General features: G+C 32.4%; 1 long non-coding RNA gene across 1 annotated transcript; it reads right to left on the bottom strand.

Moving 5' to 3' along the window:
- Window positions 1-2,121: 2,121 nt before the first annotated feature.
- On the bottom strand, window positions 2,122-3,438 carry LOC121223744 (uncharacterized). Its single transcript, XR_005921089.1, has 2 exons — window positions 3,198-3,438; window positions 2,122-3,052 (listed from the first exon to the last, which is right to left on the bottom strand). It is a non-coding gene; the product is annotated as an uncharacterized lncRNA (long non-coding RNA).
- Between the last annotated feature and the right edge of the window lie 14,525 nt (window positions 3,439-17,963).

A 17,963-nucleotide genomic window follows, 5' to 3' on the forward strand; every position in this document is an offset into this window, starting at 1 on the left:
GGATGAAAAAAATATGAAATTAAATCTTATTGAGTCTAGTTTCTCATAGAAGAAACAGTGTAAGCAATGGAATTGTAAATTATGAGATATAATAGGTTTTGTGAGATGAGGTCAGAATAATTTCGTGTTCCCCTGTTCTGACTTTGGAAAATCATCAAAAAATTGGGGAAAAATAATTAGAGTCTTAAATTTATATGTTTAAATCCTTAAATAGTATATTTTCAATACAAACAAACGGTAACATCATTTGCATTTTGTATGAAGAGATAATTAAATTTTAGTGAAGAAGGGTCGGAACTGTCAGACAGCAGAACAGGGATTATATTAGAGAATAAAATGTACTTATTGGCTAAACCAAAAATTCTGAAAATTTTATGATAAGAATATATGTGAGTCTAGTTTCATAGAAAATTTACGGATCTCAATTTGGAGTTCTGTATCTTAAGATATAAATAATTTAGTTACTATGACTCAAGTGGACAGCTTTGAATGAATATAAATAAATGTGAAATTATAGATTATACTACATATAAGCATGTTATATATATTAAGGATGTGGAATGGAGAGGAGGAGGAGGAAAATATATGATTACTCAAATAGCATGAATTTTCATTAAAAATGGCCAACTTACATGTTTTAGGTTCAGTGACTAAATTGAACAAATGTGAAACTTTAAGGGTAAATTTGTAAAAATGTCAAAAAGTGACCAAATTGCATGAAATGAATTGTTTTATTATTTAAATTACTTAATTGAATGAAATATTAATTTAGATCAAGATTGTGTGGAAATTCAAGAAAAATAGAAATTTTCTAAAATGTCCCTGAATTTTGGTATTTCTGCAATTTAGCCTGATAAGTTCGTGTGAACTATATTTTGTATAATTTTAATTGAACTGAATGCTATTTGGTAATGAACATTATATATATGTGTGTGTTTTATAGTTGAAATTGAATTATTATTAGTAATATGTATAATTATTAGATGTTTTGAAATGATTATCGGAAGCTCGATTGGGTTGAAAGCTTGTGGGAGATATATCACATTATCTATTGGTTCTATCAGTAATTTTGGATGATTTTATTTTAGTTATAATGACTTGTATAGTTAAATTGGTTAATGTTAACTTATAAATGTTCTGATTTTGATTGGTTATAAATATGAATGCTTGATGAAATGAAATGTCTGAAAATTAATTTGTAAACTCCGGTAATGCTCTATAACCCTATTCTGGAGAAGGATACGGGTTAGGGGTGTTACATATGGTGTGGAAAAAAAGAAGCGAATGGATATGAGTGGATATGGGTTAGAGCAAGAAGAGAAGAAAGAGTAAAATGAGATAATTAATATGAATAAGGGAGTGAAGAAAAACAATATCTCAACATTCAAAAAACATTAAAGGCAGGTTAGGAATGATGCATGTTTATGCTTAACTGGAGATTTAGTGGAGGTTCTTGGTAATTTAATAGAAATGACAAATAATAGTGGAAGGTGTAAAGGTTTCGTGGCTGGCCACAATTAGCCAACAGGCAACCATGAGGGCTATGAAATGAAACTGTTAAAGGGCTGGATCAACATTAACAGACAGCGGTTGGTAAACAAAAAATATATGAAACTAACAAATTTAGACAAATATAATAACAGACAGTGGTTGGTTGATTTCCATGAGGTTAGTTAACTTTCGAATTAGATATCTAAATCGCTATTACTTCTAAATTGGTTCAATTTTACCTCTTGACTTCAACTTTACCAATTTCGAAAAATTAGTCTGGTTTATCTCTCGACCTCACCAAACTAACCTGAGACTATCCAATTGATGCTCGATAAGATCTCATTTCGGTCTTACTTATCTTAATTTTCTCTTAGGATCATCAATCCTAAGTTTTGAAGTCTATTCAATTTAATTTGATTTTTGTGATTTAGTCTGCAAACCCAAAAGTCAATTACCCATCACTTCCATCAACCAACTACCTAGGATTTAGCTACTCATACTCATATTTGAACCCATTAACAACAAGAAATCAAATAGAAACTCCATTAACTTAACTTAAAAGAAAACGATACAGCCTCAAGCTTTCTTGCAAAAGCTTGAGGAACACAACAATGACAACAAGAATATAAATAAGAACACCTAATACAAGATTTTTAATAGAGGAAATATGACAAAGCTTATTGGTATAAACTAATAGATTAAATTGCAAATACAGGAAATTTTGAAGGGCTTAACAAGTAAATAAATCCTAACTATAGTAATAACTAACTTAACTACCAGTTATAGAACTAAGAAAAACCAAAAAATGAACAAGAAAATAAACCCTAAGTTATGGAGAAGAAGAACTAAACCCTAAAAAATAAAGAGAAAAATGTAAAACTAGCTAATGTGAAGTGTCCCTCTTTCAGCCAATTTTAGCCTCTTTTAGGATTTTTTCTGACCCAACATTTATGCCTCAAATGCCCCTTAGCGTGTGTTTTATATTGGTGTTGAAGTTGGACAAGGTTTGCCCTTACAGTCATTTTTTGTCTCTTCACGTTAGGGGTATCGCGATACCCAAGGTTCAAATATCACGATACCCATGTCGGTCTTGACTTGGGAGAATCCCTGGGAGTAAGGTAAGCTGGCCTTGATCCTGTTCAATTCGACACTATTTAGGGTATCACGACTTTCAGGCTTCAATATCGCAATATCCCCTACTAGGTGATATTTTCGCTCACGTTTGGGCCTCTGATGACTCCTTACAATACTCAATCAACCATTAGGTCCCCTATGACACATTTGACCATTTCAGGTCTCAAAAGTGGCATAAAACACACTATTTCAATTATTAATGCAAAGAATGAAAACTAAGTAAAAACATGACAAAAAATATAAATTGCTTAGAAACAAGCTCTTTAAGCGTAATGGGAAGCCTAATTTGACATATCAAATTATGACAGATCAAATAGGGATGATGGTGCGAAACAAAGATGATCTCCTTATTGATGGCGCTGGGAAGAAATCTACAACTAATAGCGTAGAGGTAGCGAAAGCTCTGGCACTTAAGTTGGGAGTAAAGCTGCCAATTAAAATTAGGTATGAGAAAGTCATGTTTGAGTTAGATTTTAAAATAGTGATTGATGCAATACATAAGAAAGGAAAATGCTCAAGGTGGAAGCTTGGCCTTGTTCTGAAAAGAATTGATGAAATGCTGAGAAATTTACCTGATGTTAAGTTTAATCTGGTGAAGAGAACTACTAGCTGTGTAGCAAATTGGGTAGCTAAACACTCTTTGAAGGAGATGTGCTTGATAGGTTAGGTTGATTGATCCTCATATTCTCTGGTTTTCATCTTGGATAAAGATGGCTTACCTACCCCTCTTGTTTAACTTTGACCTACACAACTCACATGATAATGTAGGTTATCTTTTGTTACTTTCTAGGTACTTCTTTAGCGGTGGTGGGAATAAATTGTCATGTTCACTGAGTTATCACTTATATTTCTCGGTTCTCCTTTAATCAATCTCTTTTGGTTAAAAAAAAAGTGAGGATTGAGTGTATTAACATCCACTAAAGATATTTAAAACACTATTTTTAAAAATTTTAAAATATGTTCCAAGTTTTTATATTTTTCATGTACTTTAAATTTAGTCTAACTATTGTTATTTCTAGGAATTTAGTTCCTATATTTTTTATATTTCAAAGTTTGGGTCCAATTGTCAATGCTGTCATTTTTTTGTTAAATTTGTAAGTATGACATTTTGTAATAAAAAAATCGCTCAGTAGTAATGCAACAAAAAAAAGGATGTAATGAACTTGAATTTAATAGAACAATTTTAACGATATTAACAATTGGACTTGTATTTTTAATTTAAAAAAAGTAATGTGACTAAAATCCAAATCTACGAAGAGTGTATAGTTTTAGGTCTTAATATCTATTTACACTATTCAAGTTTCATGGCAAAAGACTTCTGTTGATTTGAAGTTTTGGTTGATATTAGATCTCAGATTTGAATCTGTACAACCCACTCTCCTTTATAAAAATTTTGACCACACTACGTTTTGTAGCGAGTTAGAATGGAGGTTGAGTGTTTAGCCTTGTGAGCTGAATTGAAATTATTGAATTTTTACAAAAGGTTTAATATAACATTTAGTACTTAAACTTAACATTTTTTTCTAATTTGGTATTTAAATTTTTTTGCCCAAATTAGTACTTAAAATTGACAATTTTCCTAATTTGACACCTAAGCTTTTTTTGCGTCTAATTTGGTATCTAAACTTAACACTTTTCGTAATTTGGTACCTAAGTTTTTTTAGGTTCAATTTGGTACCCAAACTTGTTGAATATTATACAAATTACCCCAAAACACTAACAATGTTAAAAATTCGTGTTATTCTACAAAAATATCGTTAGTATTAAAGGAAAATTGTGTTAAAAAAAACAATGCATTGAATTATACTTAATGAATTAATATTGTATAATAAAATAAGAGTTTTAAAAATCCAAAATAAAAGAAATTTATTATTTTAAATTAAATTAAACAAAAAGTAATTGAATATTTAAAATATAAAAGACAAATACCATGTCATTTATCACATGAAGATTATACATTGATTACTTTTATTATCTCATAAAAAATAACATTATTAGTATATTGGAATAATTTGTATAATATTTGACAAATTGAGGTACCAAAATGAAAAAAAAAGGTAAGTACCAAATTAGAAAAGAAGTTGACACTTCAAGTATCAAATTTTAAAAAAAATCAACCTTTACAAAACGATGATTAAATAAATAACATCAAACCTTATACTATAAAATATTCTTCGATTTTTAAACCAACAAAGGGTGCGATGCAATAAAAGAACTAACAAGGTGTAATTATGTAAAGTAACAATAACAATAGTATAGATGATAAAGAAAAAAGGTGGAACCTAGGTTTTATATATGCATGGTATTGGAGGCTGCCGCTTGCCTTATAGCTCTCATTTCCATAGGTAAAAGGGGATTAATTGTTTCTCTTGTTTTGCTTCGACACAATTGATATGGTTGTGCAATGGTCATTTTTGTTGATTTACAGTTTGCACATGTCAATATTGGTTTTGACGTGAGTGCTAGGAGCAGAAAGCTACCTCAACTTTCTAGATGACACCTTTATTCGTTACTAGAAATTTCTTGTAAAGGTTTGAGTCTCTCCGTGAAACAAGTGTTTTTAGCCCATTGGATTATTGATATAAAAAATTTGCTAATCCTATTACTTATTATAATCTTAAAACATTTCACATCTAAGTTGAATAATTGAATATCAATTCAATTAGATAAATATTTTAAAGTATGGTAGTTGTTTAGGTGGTATCGACGTATTGGTTGGAATGTTTCGTTCTAATAGTAAACTAGAACAATAAATTTTGGGTTCCGTTTCGGTGCAAATTTTGATTGATATAAACTATACCAATTGATTTCCCCCGTATCAGTCAAAACATGGTGTCCTAGCTAGTACCAAAAAAATAATCTAAAAAAATATATTAAATTTAAATTTAAATTTTTATTAATTATTTTGGATTTGTTGTATTGTGAATTGTTATATGCATAGAATGTGATAATCTTATTTATAAAATAATTTTTTTGCTTATTATTTTGAATTTGTTTAATGATGTATTGTATTTGTGAAGCTTATTAAAGAATAGTTTATATAATTGATGAGTATTTTTTTTATTTTTTTGGTATCTTAAATTTTACATAGGGTGAGATTTGAATCCGCACCACCAACATTTTTAAAATCTTTTCTTTATTATTTGAACCAAAGTTTTATTTTTGATGAGTATTTGAGATTTAAATAATGTCATTATTTGATATTTTTAAATACATTTTAAATAGATATATAAAATGTTTTACAAAAACAACTATAAATCCGTAATGGTACACTAAAATAAACTGATATTGGTACTTACCAGTAGAAGAACGGTACGTCCATCAGTACGTATGGTACATAACAAATGTTATTATAAGTGTTTTTTTGGTCTTTTTATATTTTTATATAAAATTTATAAAAAAAATAATTTAAATGTTTTAACTCAATACATCAAAGTCTTCAAAGCTTTAATTTTATCAAATCACCAAAATCTCATTACTTTTACATAATTTTTTTTTTGTAAATAGAACAATAAATCACATAGAGTAGATCATAGACAAATTATCAAAAGTGCAATCTTCCTTCAATATCTCTTTAATCTCCGAAGGGGGTTCCTCAAACATGTGCAAAGCTTCATCCCTCATCAAAGCCATTTTTGCCAAAGCATCTGCTACCCGATTAGACTCTCTTGGAACATAATTCAAGGACCACTTCTCTTCAAATGTTAGAATTTGTTGAATCCTCCTTATTAGAGAGCTTTTTGGGCCATCAAGTTTGCTTTTGCAGATAGAGCTAATATTTTCAAGGTTATTAGACTGAATAATGACCTCAGCAAAACCTTGTTTCTGAATGAGAAGTAGACCATCCAATATTCCCCACAGCTCAGCAACCGCTACTGAACATTTCCCCAAAGAGCGATTATATCCTAAGATCCACTTTCCTTTGCCATTGTGTATTATTCCACCTACAGCAGAGAAACCAGGCACAAAGTGAACATCACCATCAGTATTAAGGTAAAAACACATACTTGAATTCTGATGAACGAATGTCTGTTTTGGGTAATAATCCAATGCTGTATTATGGATAGAGAAAAAATGATTTACCCAACTATAAAAGGCGTTGATAATGTCCTTAGGACTCATAGAATTCCCTTGAAAAATGATCAAATTTCGGTTCTTCCAAATGCGCCAAAGATATATCCCAAAAAGGCAGGTCCAGGTGAAGTTACTTGTAATAATGGTAGAATAAGATTGTAGATTCGAGAACAACCACTCCGAAATATTACCAGTGAAGAAGCTTCAAAAATGATTATAAGGGATGACTTGTTTCCAAATTTCCTTCGTAAAAGAACAATCCCTAAGAGTATGGAGAATATCCTCCATTAAATGGCCACAAAGATTACACGAAGTGTCTTGCGCAATACCTCTTCTAACCCTTTCAGAATTGGTTAAAAGTCGCTGCTTAAGAACTAACCAGATAAATTGTTTAACGCATTGAGGCCTTGGAATTTTCCATACAATAATCCAATCACGTCCTTTAGATTCCAAGACTCTTCCTTAAGTATATAGTAATCACTCTTCACAGAAAAGACACCAGCCGTCGTTCTGGACTAAGAAAGAATATCAGGCTCTGCTAAGTCTAAAGGAGGAGGAATGCTAATGATTCGATTGACCACTTCTTCTGGCAGCCACAATCTGAAGAGATCAAGGTTCCAATCATCATTGTCTAAAACCATCTCATTAACTTTACCCTGAAGAACAATATTGCCTTGACCCGGCACGTACTGATTAAGGGGTCCCATATTGGGAACCCAATTATCCTCCCAACAATGAACATACCTCCCATTACCAATATACCAAATCATATTACTGCGCAACAAAGGCCAAGCTTTGGCAACTGCTTTCCACATATAGGAGCACTTATTCCGCATAATAGAATTCGACAAACTCTCATGGAAGCCATACTTAGTTCTAAGGCCTTAAACCCATAAAGCTTTAGTCTTAGTAATAAGGCTATAACCAATTTTCATAATGGAAAGCTTTGTTTTGATCCCCCAAATGCCGAAATCCAATACCTCCATGTAACTTAGGCTGACAAATATAATTCCACCCCACCAAAGCCAATTTTATTTTCCTTTCCGCAGCCCCCAAATGAATTGTCTTGCTAATTCTTCAATAGAATTGCAAATCCCCTTAGGTACTAGAGTTGACTGCGTGAGATAACTCGGAATAGTCAACAGAACTGATTGTGCTAAGGTAACCCTTCCAACAAAAAAGAGTCCCTTAGCATCTCAACTAAATAGCCGACTGCTAACTCTTTCCACCAAAAAAATAAGAATGCTATTAGTAACCTTTTGGTGAAAGAGTGGAACCCCGAGATAGTGGCCCAAATCATTAACTTCTTGAAAGCCTAGTATGTCATTGATCTCACTCCTTAAGGATTCGTTAACACCCGTGGAGAAAAAAACATTTGTTTTCTTGACATTGACCTTGTGACTTGATAAGTCACAAAAATTACTCAAAAAATTCTTGAAGAGGCTACTATGAGTCAAGTTATGTAATAGCCCGATTTTAGGCCTAGTCGGAACAGTGGTATTGGGACCACAAATCCGACGAGAAAAAAAATGTAATGGCTTGAATTTTCAGAGGTGTCGAAACGGTGATTTGAGATCACTAAATTCGAAAAATGGGTAGAAAATATTATTAATTTAGTAAGTATAAGTTAAATGTGAAGTTAGGAAAATTTTTGAAATAGTGAATAGTGCACTAGAAATGAATATTAAAATAATTAGAATCGAAATGAGGTATCAAGACCTCGGGGATTTTAAACCGAGCCATAAACATTTTTATAAATATTTATGGAGTGTTAAAAAGTTAGTATTAAAGTTTCTTTAAGAAATTTTAAAGTTCCGATAATTAATTGAACAAAAAGGACTAAATTGTAACAAATGCAAAATTTTGGGAAATGCTTAAATAGCTTAAATGATAAAAGGAAGAGGGCTTAAAAGGCAAATAGACCCAAGGTCTATTTGGGCTGGACGGTAAAAGCATGAAATCAGAAAGAAAGTAAGAAGAATTAAGGGTAAAATTGGAATATTGCAAAATTTGCTTAATAAAGTTAGGACCAAAGTGGAATTATCTAGATTTCTCTTCATTTTTCTGAATTCTCATCAGCTAAAACACCATGGAAGGGCTTATTCAAGCTGGTTCTTCATATTTTTAATACAAGTAAGTTCAATTCTTGACTATTTCTTGAAATTTTTGTATTTTTATGACTTTTACAACTAGGCCCACTTGTTAAATTCATTAGTTTTTGATTTTATGAAAGAAGTTGAAAGTTGATATGAATATGTGCTGGAATTATATGATGATTTATCATGAAATTAGAGCTTTAAATTGTTCATATGCTGATTTTATTGAAAGAATTGAATAGAAAGTGAATGTTTGGGACCTAATAGTAAAAGAGTTTGAAGATAGAGTTATATGTGGAAATTCTGAATTTCAATAGTTGTGTAACAACTTATAATGTCTAGGTAAAGTATTAATTGAGAAAATTAGATTAATTTAGGGATTAATTGATAAAGAACCGAATTGTATAAACTGTGAAATTTGGGGCAAAATGGAAATCAACATTTTGCACTAAAACAGTTTTGGACAGCAGCAGTAGTGTAACTTTGAAAAATCACAAAAAATTTTAGGGATTGAATTAAAGGATGAATAAAATATGAAACTAAATCTTATTGAGTCTAGTTTCTTATAAAAGAAACGGTGTGAGCAATGTAATTATAAATCATGAGATATAATAGATTTTGTGAGACAAGGTCAGAATGAATTCGGGTTCCCCTGTTCTGACTTTGAAAAATCATTAAAAATTTTACAAAAATTATTATGAGTTATAATTTATATTTTTAGAATCCTTAATGAGTCTATTTTTAGAAGAAACAAACGAAAATATCATCCGAATTCTGTACAATGAGATAATTAATTTTTAGTGAAGAGTGGTCAGAACTGTCAGACAGCGAAACAGGGGAAAATTTAAAGAATAAACTGTACTATTTGGCTGAACCAAAAATTCTGAAAAGTTTATGGTATGAAGATATGTGAGTCTAGTTTTAGGGAAAATTAATGGATCTTAATTTGGAGCTCTGTATCTCCAGATAAAAATAATTTAGTGACTCTGACTCGGATAAACAGTTTTGAATATACATGTGAGTGAATAGGGAAATTATAGCTAATGTTGTTTAAGTGTGTTATACACATTAAGGATGTGGAATGGAGAGGAGGAGGAAAATTGAGAAATATATGAATGATTTGTGTATAATTAGTCATATGCTTGATTTTAATTGATAAACGATGAAATAGAAACGATGCTTATATTTGTGCATTATTGGTCATGGTTTAAGCTCATGTGTGAAAATAAAAGTTTCATAGTATGTGTGTATGGTATATTCTGTATATGATTTGGCATGAAATAATGGCATGAATGGTTTATGGATTAACACATGTTGGTAAGCCTGATACATGAATAAATGTTGTGCTCATCCATGCTTATAATGCTTATGCTATACGTGTATTTGGCTAACATATTTGGTGTATATGCTTAGACTTTGGCCAAGTAGTGGCTAGATTATGCCACGTTAAATTTATAAGTTATGCATTGAAATGGTTTATCGTGTGGTTAGTTCCAAAAAGAGTCATGTTTAAATACACTAGCTTGCAACTATGGTTGAATGATATGCTTATATCTTGTGTGATGTGCATAGAAACAAGTGTGGAAAGATAATGAAATAATAAGTTCATATGGCTGAAATTTAATGATTAAATGTTAATTTCATGAATTATACAATGTATGATGAAATGTATTCATTTTTGAAATGAGAATAAAATAAAAATGTGAAAAAAATCGAATAAATGATCAAATTAAGCGGAACGCCGGATTTGAGTACATTTGATCAAGAGATAAAGTGATAAGTGGTAGCTTTAGCTACACTTATCTGATCAAGTGAAAAAGTGATAAGTGCTACACTTATCTGATCAAGAGACAAAGTGATAAGTGGTAGCTTTAGCTACACTTATCTGATCAAGTGAAAAAGTGATAAGTGCTATACTTATCTGATCAAGTGAAAAAAGTGATAAGTGCTATACTTATCTGATCAAGTGACAAAGTGATAAGTGTTAGCCTTAGCTACACTTATCTGATCAAGTGAGAAAGTGATAAGTGGTAGCCTTAGCTACACTTATCTGATCAAGTGACAAAGGGATAAGTGGTAGCCTAGCTACACTTATCTGATCAGGGACAAGCGATAAGTGATCATACGTAAGACCATAGTTATACTATGGCAAAGTGAAAGTGAAGTACTCAATTTTCCGTAACCGTTCCCTAATTTGATTAAGGATGGTAAGTGACAAATGGACCCAAAAGAATTAAAGTAAATGGATAAGTGGTAGTGTATTTATATCAGGACGATGTTGTTATTCAAGCTAAAGTGATATTTTCATTGCAAAATTGAGAATTTCATAAATGTGTTATTGAATGGTATAATCAATAAACATTGAGTTAAATGGTAAATACGTATTAGTGTTGAACTTGATGTCATTGAATTGTACGTGAATTAAATGGAAATTGCTAGTGATATGATCTAAATCGTGAGCATGAGAAATTGCGAATTGAAGGAAATGGAAATGAAGCATTAAATTGCACGAGTATGTATCGGGTCTCGTAAGCCCTAATTATTATGATTATAACATTTTGAGGATATATTGTGAAAAGTTATAGGAGCATGTTAATTATTTTGAAAGTTTTAATTTAGATGAAATTTTATAACTCGGTTAAATACGTTTACAAGTGCACGTGTTTTGGTAATGCCTCGTACCCTATTCCGGTATTGAATACGGGTAAGGGGTGTTACAAGTTAGCTCGACTGAAGATCACCAAATCATCTGCAAAGAATAAATGTGAGAGATTCAGTCCTGTGCATGATAGTCGAATGGGGCTCCAGTCCCCTGAAGAGATACCTGCATGGAATCTATTGCCTAACTATTCTATACAAAGAACAAAGAGGTATGGTACAAGGGAAATCCTTGTCTAATACCTCTAACCGATCTAAACTTTTGTGTTGGTGCACCATTCCATAAAACCTGCATAGAGGATGACGAAATAACATTCATAATAACTTTAACCAAGTGAGAAGGAATACCTGCTACATTAAGAGAAGCTTTTACGAAGTCCCATCTAGCTCTATCGCAAGCCTTCTCCAAATTGATCTTGATTGCCATCCACTGAAGCTTCTTCTTGGATTTTATTGAATGTAACACTTGTTGGGTAATAACGACATTATCAATAATGCTTCTCTCTGCACTGAAGCCTGCTTGTTTTTGACCTATGATCTTCGGGAAGGTACTCTTAAATCTATTTGCAATGACCTTCATGACCAGCTTATACAACACAGAGCAAAAACTAATAGGTCGAGACTGTGAAAGGTTTCCCCGGTTTGAAACTTTAGGGATTAACATAATAAGTGTCTTATTGAACTTTGATTCAATGGTTTCTCACTCGAAAATCTTCTTAACCCACTCACAAATAGCTCCCCCTATATTATCCCATTGGTTTTGAAAGAAAGCAGCTTGAAAACCATTGCTACCTGGGGTTTTCAAGGGCATCATATCAAAAAGGGCAATCCTGATTTCCTCATTCGTAACACCTCTCCCAAGAAAATCAACATCTTCGGGACTAAGTTTTGAAAAAGCATTAGGAGGTAGAAACCTTAACGGACCTAGATTCCCCCAATAGAGATTTTGGAAAAAGTTAACCACTTCCGTCTTAAGAACCTCAGGATCGAAAATCTAATCCCCATCAGCATTCCACAATGTAATGATTTTCTTGAAGTTTCTTTTTTGAACCGTGCGCTTGTGAAAGTAGCTAGTGTTACGATATCCTAATTTTAGCCACTCACACCTTAATTTTTGCTTCTAAAGCATCTCCTCAATGTGAAGAATATTTTCAAGCTCATCACAAATGACCATTTTCTGCTGAAAAAGAGAAGTAGATCCCAAGAGATCCAAAGCATGCTGAATCTTAGAAAGCTTATGCATTAACTGCCTCTTCCGTTAATTTATATGACCATAAACATATTTGTTCCACCTTTTGATCTTATCCGTAAATTCAACAACTGTACTTTTCATATTACCATTGAAGCTCTAATTATTCTTAACAAAACCAGAGAAATTCTGGTGATGCAACCAGCCAGCTAAAAATCAGAAAGGACGATTAGGAGCACAACTAACATCATAGCAAAAATTTAAGAGAAGTTGGCGATGATCAGATTTAATTGTGGGGAGATGGGTAATCAAACAATTGGGAAAGGATTCAATCCAAGCGTAATTTCCCACAAAGCTATCTAGCCTTTTAGAAAGATTACCACGATGCCACGTGAATGGAGGACCCTGAAAACCCAGGTCATGTAAATGAGCTTTATCCATAAATTCATCAAAGGATTGACGTCTACGACCTTTGACATGACCACCTTTTTTATCTTCTGAAGAGAGGATGGCGTTAAAATCTCTAATGGCCATCCAAGGATCATACTCATGTGGGACTGAACGACTTAAATCGTTTCACAAAATTTTTCTTTTCTGTTTGTTTGGGCTCCTATAAACAAAAGCAACAAAGATCTAATGAGAATGCAATTTGGAGAAAATACGAGCCAAGATGAATTGAGGATGATTACTAACCACCTCCAAGTCAATCGAGTTTTTCCAGCCTATCCAGATACCACTAGAAAATCCTACTGCTTCCACTCGATAAGACTTATCCCAACATAACTTAGCAATAATTGTGTCAACTTTAACCCCACTGATTCTTAGCTTAATAAGGCTAATTATATCAGGCTTGTGCTGATTGTTATACTCACGAAAAGCTCGCAAAAATTTATCAGACGCACACCTCTGCACATTTTAAGATAAAATAGACAAATTCATAATTAAAAAAATTAAAAAGAAAGAAATGAGTTTATCTCAATGGTGACTGGTAGAAGAAAACTCCTATCGTTCTCCTTTTTTCCGCGATAAATCCTTAGCAGAATTTTTATCAATTTCAAACGCAAAAAGCTCTGTTGCCCTCTTCATAGAATCAGCAAAGTGAACCCGAATATTTTTAGAGTTCTTGAAATGATTACTCGATCCCTTTAAGGTTTTATTAAGTTTCCAACCTCCTTTAGAACCAGTTACTTTAGCATTTGCATTCTGTCCCTTAAGGACCTCTCTAGGCAATTTAATTTCAGACGGACAACCACTACCCCCTATCTCCTCGCTAACAGGCTCCAGAATGCTACTCTTTTTGAACACAACTGTCGAATGGTTTTTGGCCTCTAACACTCATTCCTTCATCTCCACATTAACAAACAAACTCTCCTCAAATGCAGGATTAAAGTGCACTACATGTTTCACTTGCTTTTAGAATAAATTAGGAGGATCCACCTTCACTTGGTCTACATAAAAAAACATTATGTGAATTTGAAACTAAATGACAAAAGGAGTCAGGAATACCTGAATTTAGGGACTGATTATTTTCTCCAGCACTAGGTAATGAAACGTGTGTGACACTAGGAAGCTTTGAAAGATCTGTTCTAGCCTCCTTCGAAGCTTGGGTCTTTTGCTGCTGGCCAAAACCATAACTGCTAGAAGTCTGCTGATTAATATCCAAATGAGCCTGCTGGTTAGCAGCCAAATAAGCTTATGGGATCAATCTCGTCTTAGACCCAACCTTGATATAATCCTTTGAGAGAGTATTGGTTTTAGGGTCATGGGCCTGACCATTAAAAAGCTTTCCCACCGACAGATCCAAATTCACTTTTTTAGAATCATTAATAGTAGATTTTTTACCCGTTAAAAATTTCTCTTGGGGATCATGTAACGTAGCTTTCCCTTTTTTCTTCAAATCTCTTTGATTTTCCTTAATCAATTCCTCCTCCATTGAACTCGCCTCCAGACCTGCTAACGATTGAAATCGTGCTCCCATAATTTTCTCCCCTTTAGAATTGTTTCCTTTTTTATCCCATCTAATGTGCTGCATCTGCTCTTCCGCTCCACCAGCATCTAGGGACCATAATCCCCATCTTCGGCCACTATAAAAGTTGAAGAGGTTTGTTCCAACGTCTCTCCCTTCTCTTTTGACTCTGAACAATATGTGACAGATCGACAGTTCTCCTTGATGTGTCCATAACAAGCACACTTAAAGCATACCACAAGTAGGTTTTCATACTCAATCCTTTGAGGGCTACCATTAATGAGAATCTTAGAAACTAAAAGTCTCCCTAAATTGACATAATCTTCTATGCGAGCATAACGACCTTGTGCTCTGCTATCCGTGTTGAAATCGAATTTAGTAACTTTGCCTACCATTCCCCTAATCTCCATTAGAATATGTTTTTGATATAAGTGACTAGGAAGACCGGGAAATCATATCCATGTGAGGACCATATTAGGGTAAGGTAAACTAGGATTAAAATCGATCATCCATGGTTGAACGGTTAGGTAATGACCGAAAATAACACACGGACCCTAGAAGAGGATCTTATCATAGTCATCAGTGCTTTTAAATTTAGTTAGAAAATAACCATTCTCTATATCCATTAATTGAAAAGGCTTAGTGTAACAGCCCGATTTTGGGTCTAGATGGAACAGTGGTTTTTGGACCACAAGTCCGACGAGGAAAAAAAATGTAATGGCCTGAATTTTCAAAGGTGTCAGAACGGTGATTCGAGATCACTAAATTCGACAAATGAGTAGAAAATATTATTAATTTAGTGAGTATAAGTTAAATGTGAAGTTAGGAAAATTTTTGAAATAGTGAATAGTGCACTAGAAATAAATATTAAAATAATTAGAATAAAAAAATAGGGTATCGAGACCTCAGAGATTTTAAATCGAGCCATAAACATTTTTATAAATATTTATGGAGTGTTAAAAAGTTAGTATTAAAGTTTCGTTAAGAAATTTTAAAGTTCCGATAATTAATTGAACAAAAAAGACTAAATTGTAACAAATGCAAAATTATGGGAAATGATTAAATAGCTTAAATGATAAAAGGAAGAGGGCTTCAAGGTCTATTTGGGCTGGACGGAAAAGGCATGAAATCAGCAACAAAGTAAGGAGAAATAATGGCAAAATTGGAATTGCAAAATTTACTTAATAAAGTTAGGACCAAAGTGGAATTATCTAGATTTCTCTTTATTTTTCGGCATTCTCGTCAGCAAAAACACCATAGAAGGGTTTCCATAAGCTGGTTCTTCCTATTTTTACTGCAGGTAAGTTCAATTCTTGATTATTTCTTGAAATTTTGGTGTTTTTGTGACTTTTACAACTAGGCCCACTTGTTGTATTCATTAGTTTTTGATTCTATGAAAGAAGTTGAAAGTTGCTATGAATACATGTTGGAAATATATGATGATTTAGCATGGAATTAGAGCTTTAAATTGTTCATATGCTGATTTTATTGAAAGAATTGAATAGAAAGTGAATGTTTGGGACCTAATAGTAAAAGAGTTTGAAGATAGAGTTATATGTGGAAATTCTGAATTTCAATAGTTGTGATACAACTTATAATGTCTAGGTAAAGTATTAATTGAGAAAATTATATTAATTGAGGGGTTAATTGAAAAAGGACCGAATTTTATAAACTGTGAAATTTGGGGCAAAATGGAAATCAACATTTTGTACTAAAGCAGTTTTGGACAGCAGCAGTAGTATAACTTTGAAAAATCACCAAAAATTGTGGGAATTGAATTAGAGGGTGAATAAAATATGAAATTAAATATTATTGAGTCTAGTTTCTCATAGAAGAAACGGTGTAAGCAATGGAATTGTAAATCATGAGATATAATAAATTTTGTGACATAATGTCAGAATGATTTCGGGTTCCCCTGTTCTGAATTTGGAAAATCATCAAAAATTGAATAAAAATAATTATGAGTTATAATTTATATGCTTAGAATCCTTAATGAGTCTATTTGCAAAAGAAATAAATGGAAACATCATCCAAATTCAGTATAATTAGATAATTTATTTTTAGTGAAGAGTGGTCGGAACTGTCAGACAGCGAATTTGACTATTTTAAAGAATAAAATGTACTATTTGGCTGAACCAAAAATTCTGAAAATTTTATGGTAAGAAGGTATTGAGTCTAGTTTCAGGAAAAATTAACAGATCTTAATTGGGAGCTCTGTAGCTCCGGATAAAAATAATTTAGTGACTCTGACTCGGATAAACAACTTTGAATATACATGTGAGTGAATAGTGAAATTATAGCTAATGTTGTTTAAGTGTGTTATACACATTAAGGATGTGGAATGGAGAGGAGGAGGAGGAAAATTGGGAAATATATGAGTGATTTGTGTATAATTGGTCATATGCTTGATTTTAATTGATAAACGATGAAATAGAAATGATGCTTATATTTGTGCATTATTGGTCATGGTTTAAGCTCATGTATGAAAATAAAGTTTCATAGTATGTGTGTATGGTATATTCGGTATATGAATTGGCATGAAATAATGGCATGAATGGTTTATGAATTAACACATGTTGGTAAGCCTGATACATGAATAAATGTTGTGCTCATCCATGCTTATAATGCTTACGCTATATGTGTATTTGGCTAACATATTTGGTGTATATGCTTAGGCTTTGGCCAAGTAGTGGCTAGATTATGCCACGTTAAATTTATAAGTTATGCATTGAAATGGTTTATCGTGTGGTTAGTTCCAAAAAGAGTTATGTTTAAATACACTAGCTTGCAACTATGGTTGAATGATATGCTTATATCTTGTGTGATGTGCATAGAAACAAATGTTGAAAGATAATAAAATAATAAGTTCATATGGCTGAAATTTAATGATTAAATGTTAATTTCACGAATAATATAATGTGTGATGAAATATAGTTATTGTTGAAATGATAATAAAACAAAAATGCGAAAAATCGAATAAATGATCAAATTGAGCGGAACGCCAGATTTGAGTACTTCTGATCAGTGACAAAGTGATAAGTGTTAGCTTTAGCTACACGTATCTGATCAAGTGACAAAGTGATAAGTGGTAACTTTACCTACACTTATCTGATCAAGTGACAAAGTGATAAGTGTTAGCTTTAGCTACACTTATCTGATCAAGTGACAAAGTGATAAGTGGTAGCTTTAGCTGCACTTATCTGATCAAGTGACAAAGTGATAAGTGTTAGCTTTAGCTACACTTATCTGATCAAGTGACAAAGTGATAAGTGGTAGCCTTAGCTACACTTATCTGATCAGGGACAAGTGATAAGTGATCATACGTAAGACCATAGTTATACTATGGCAAAGTCAA

Source organism: Gossypium hirsutum, chromosome D11 (genome assembly GCF_007990345.1).
Source record: "Gossypium hirsutum isolate 1008001.06 chromosome D11, Gossypium_hirsutum_v2.1, whole genome shotgun sequence".
Classification (NCBI taxonomy): Eukaryota; Viridiplantae; Streptophyta; class Magnoliopsida; order Malvales; family Malvaceae; genus Gossypium; species Gossypium hirsutum.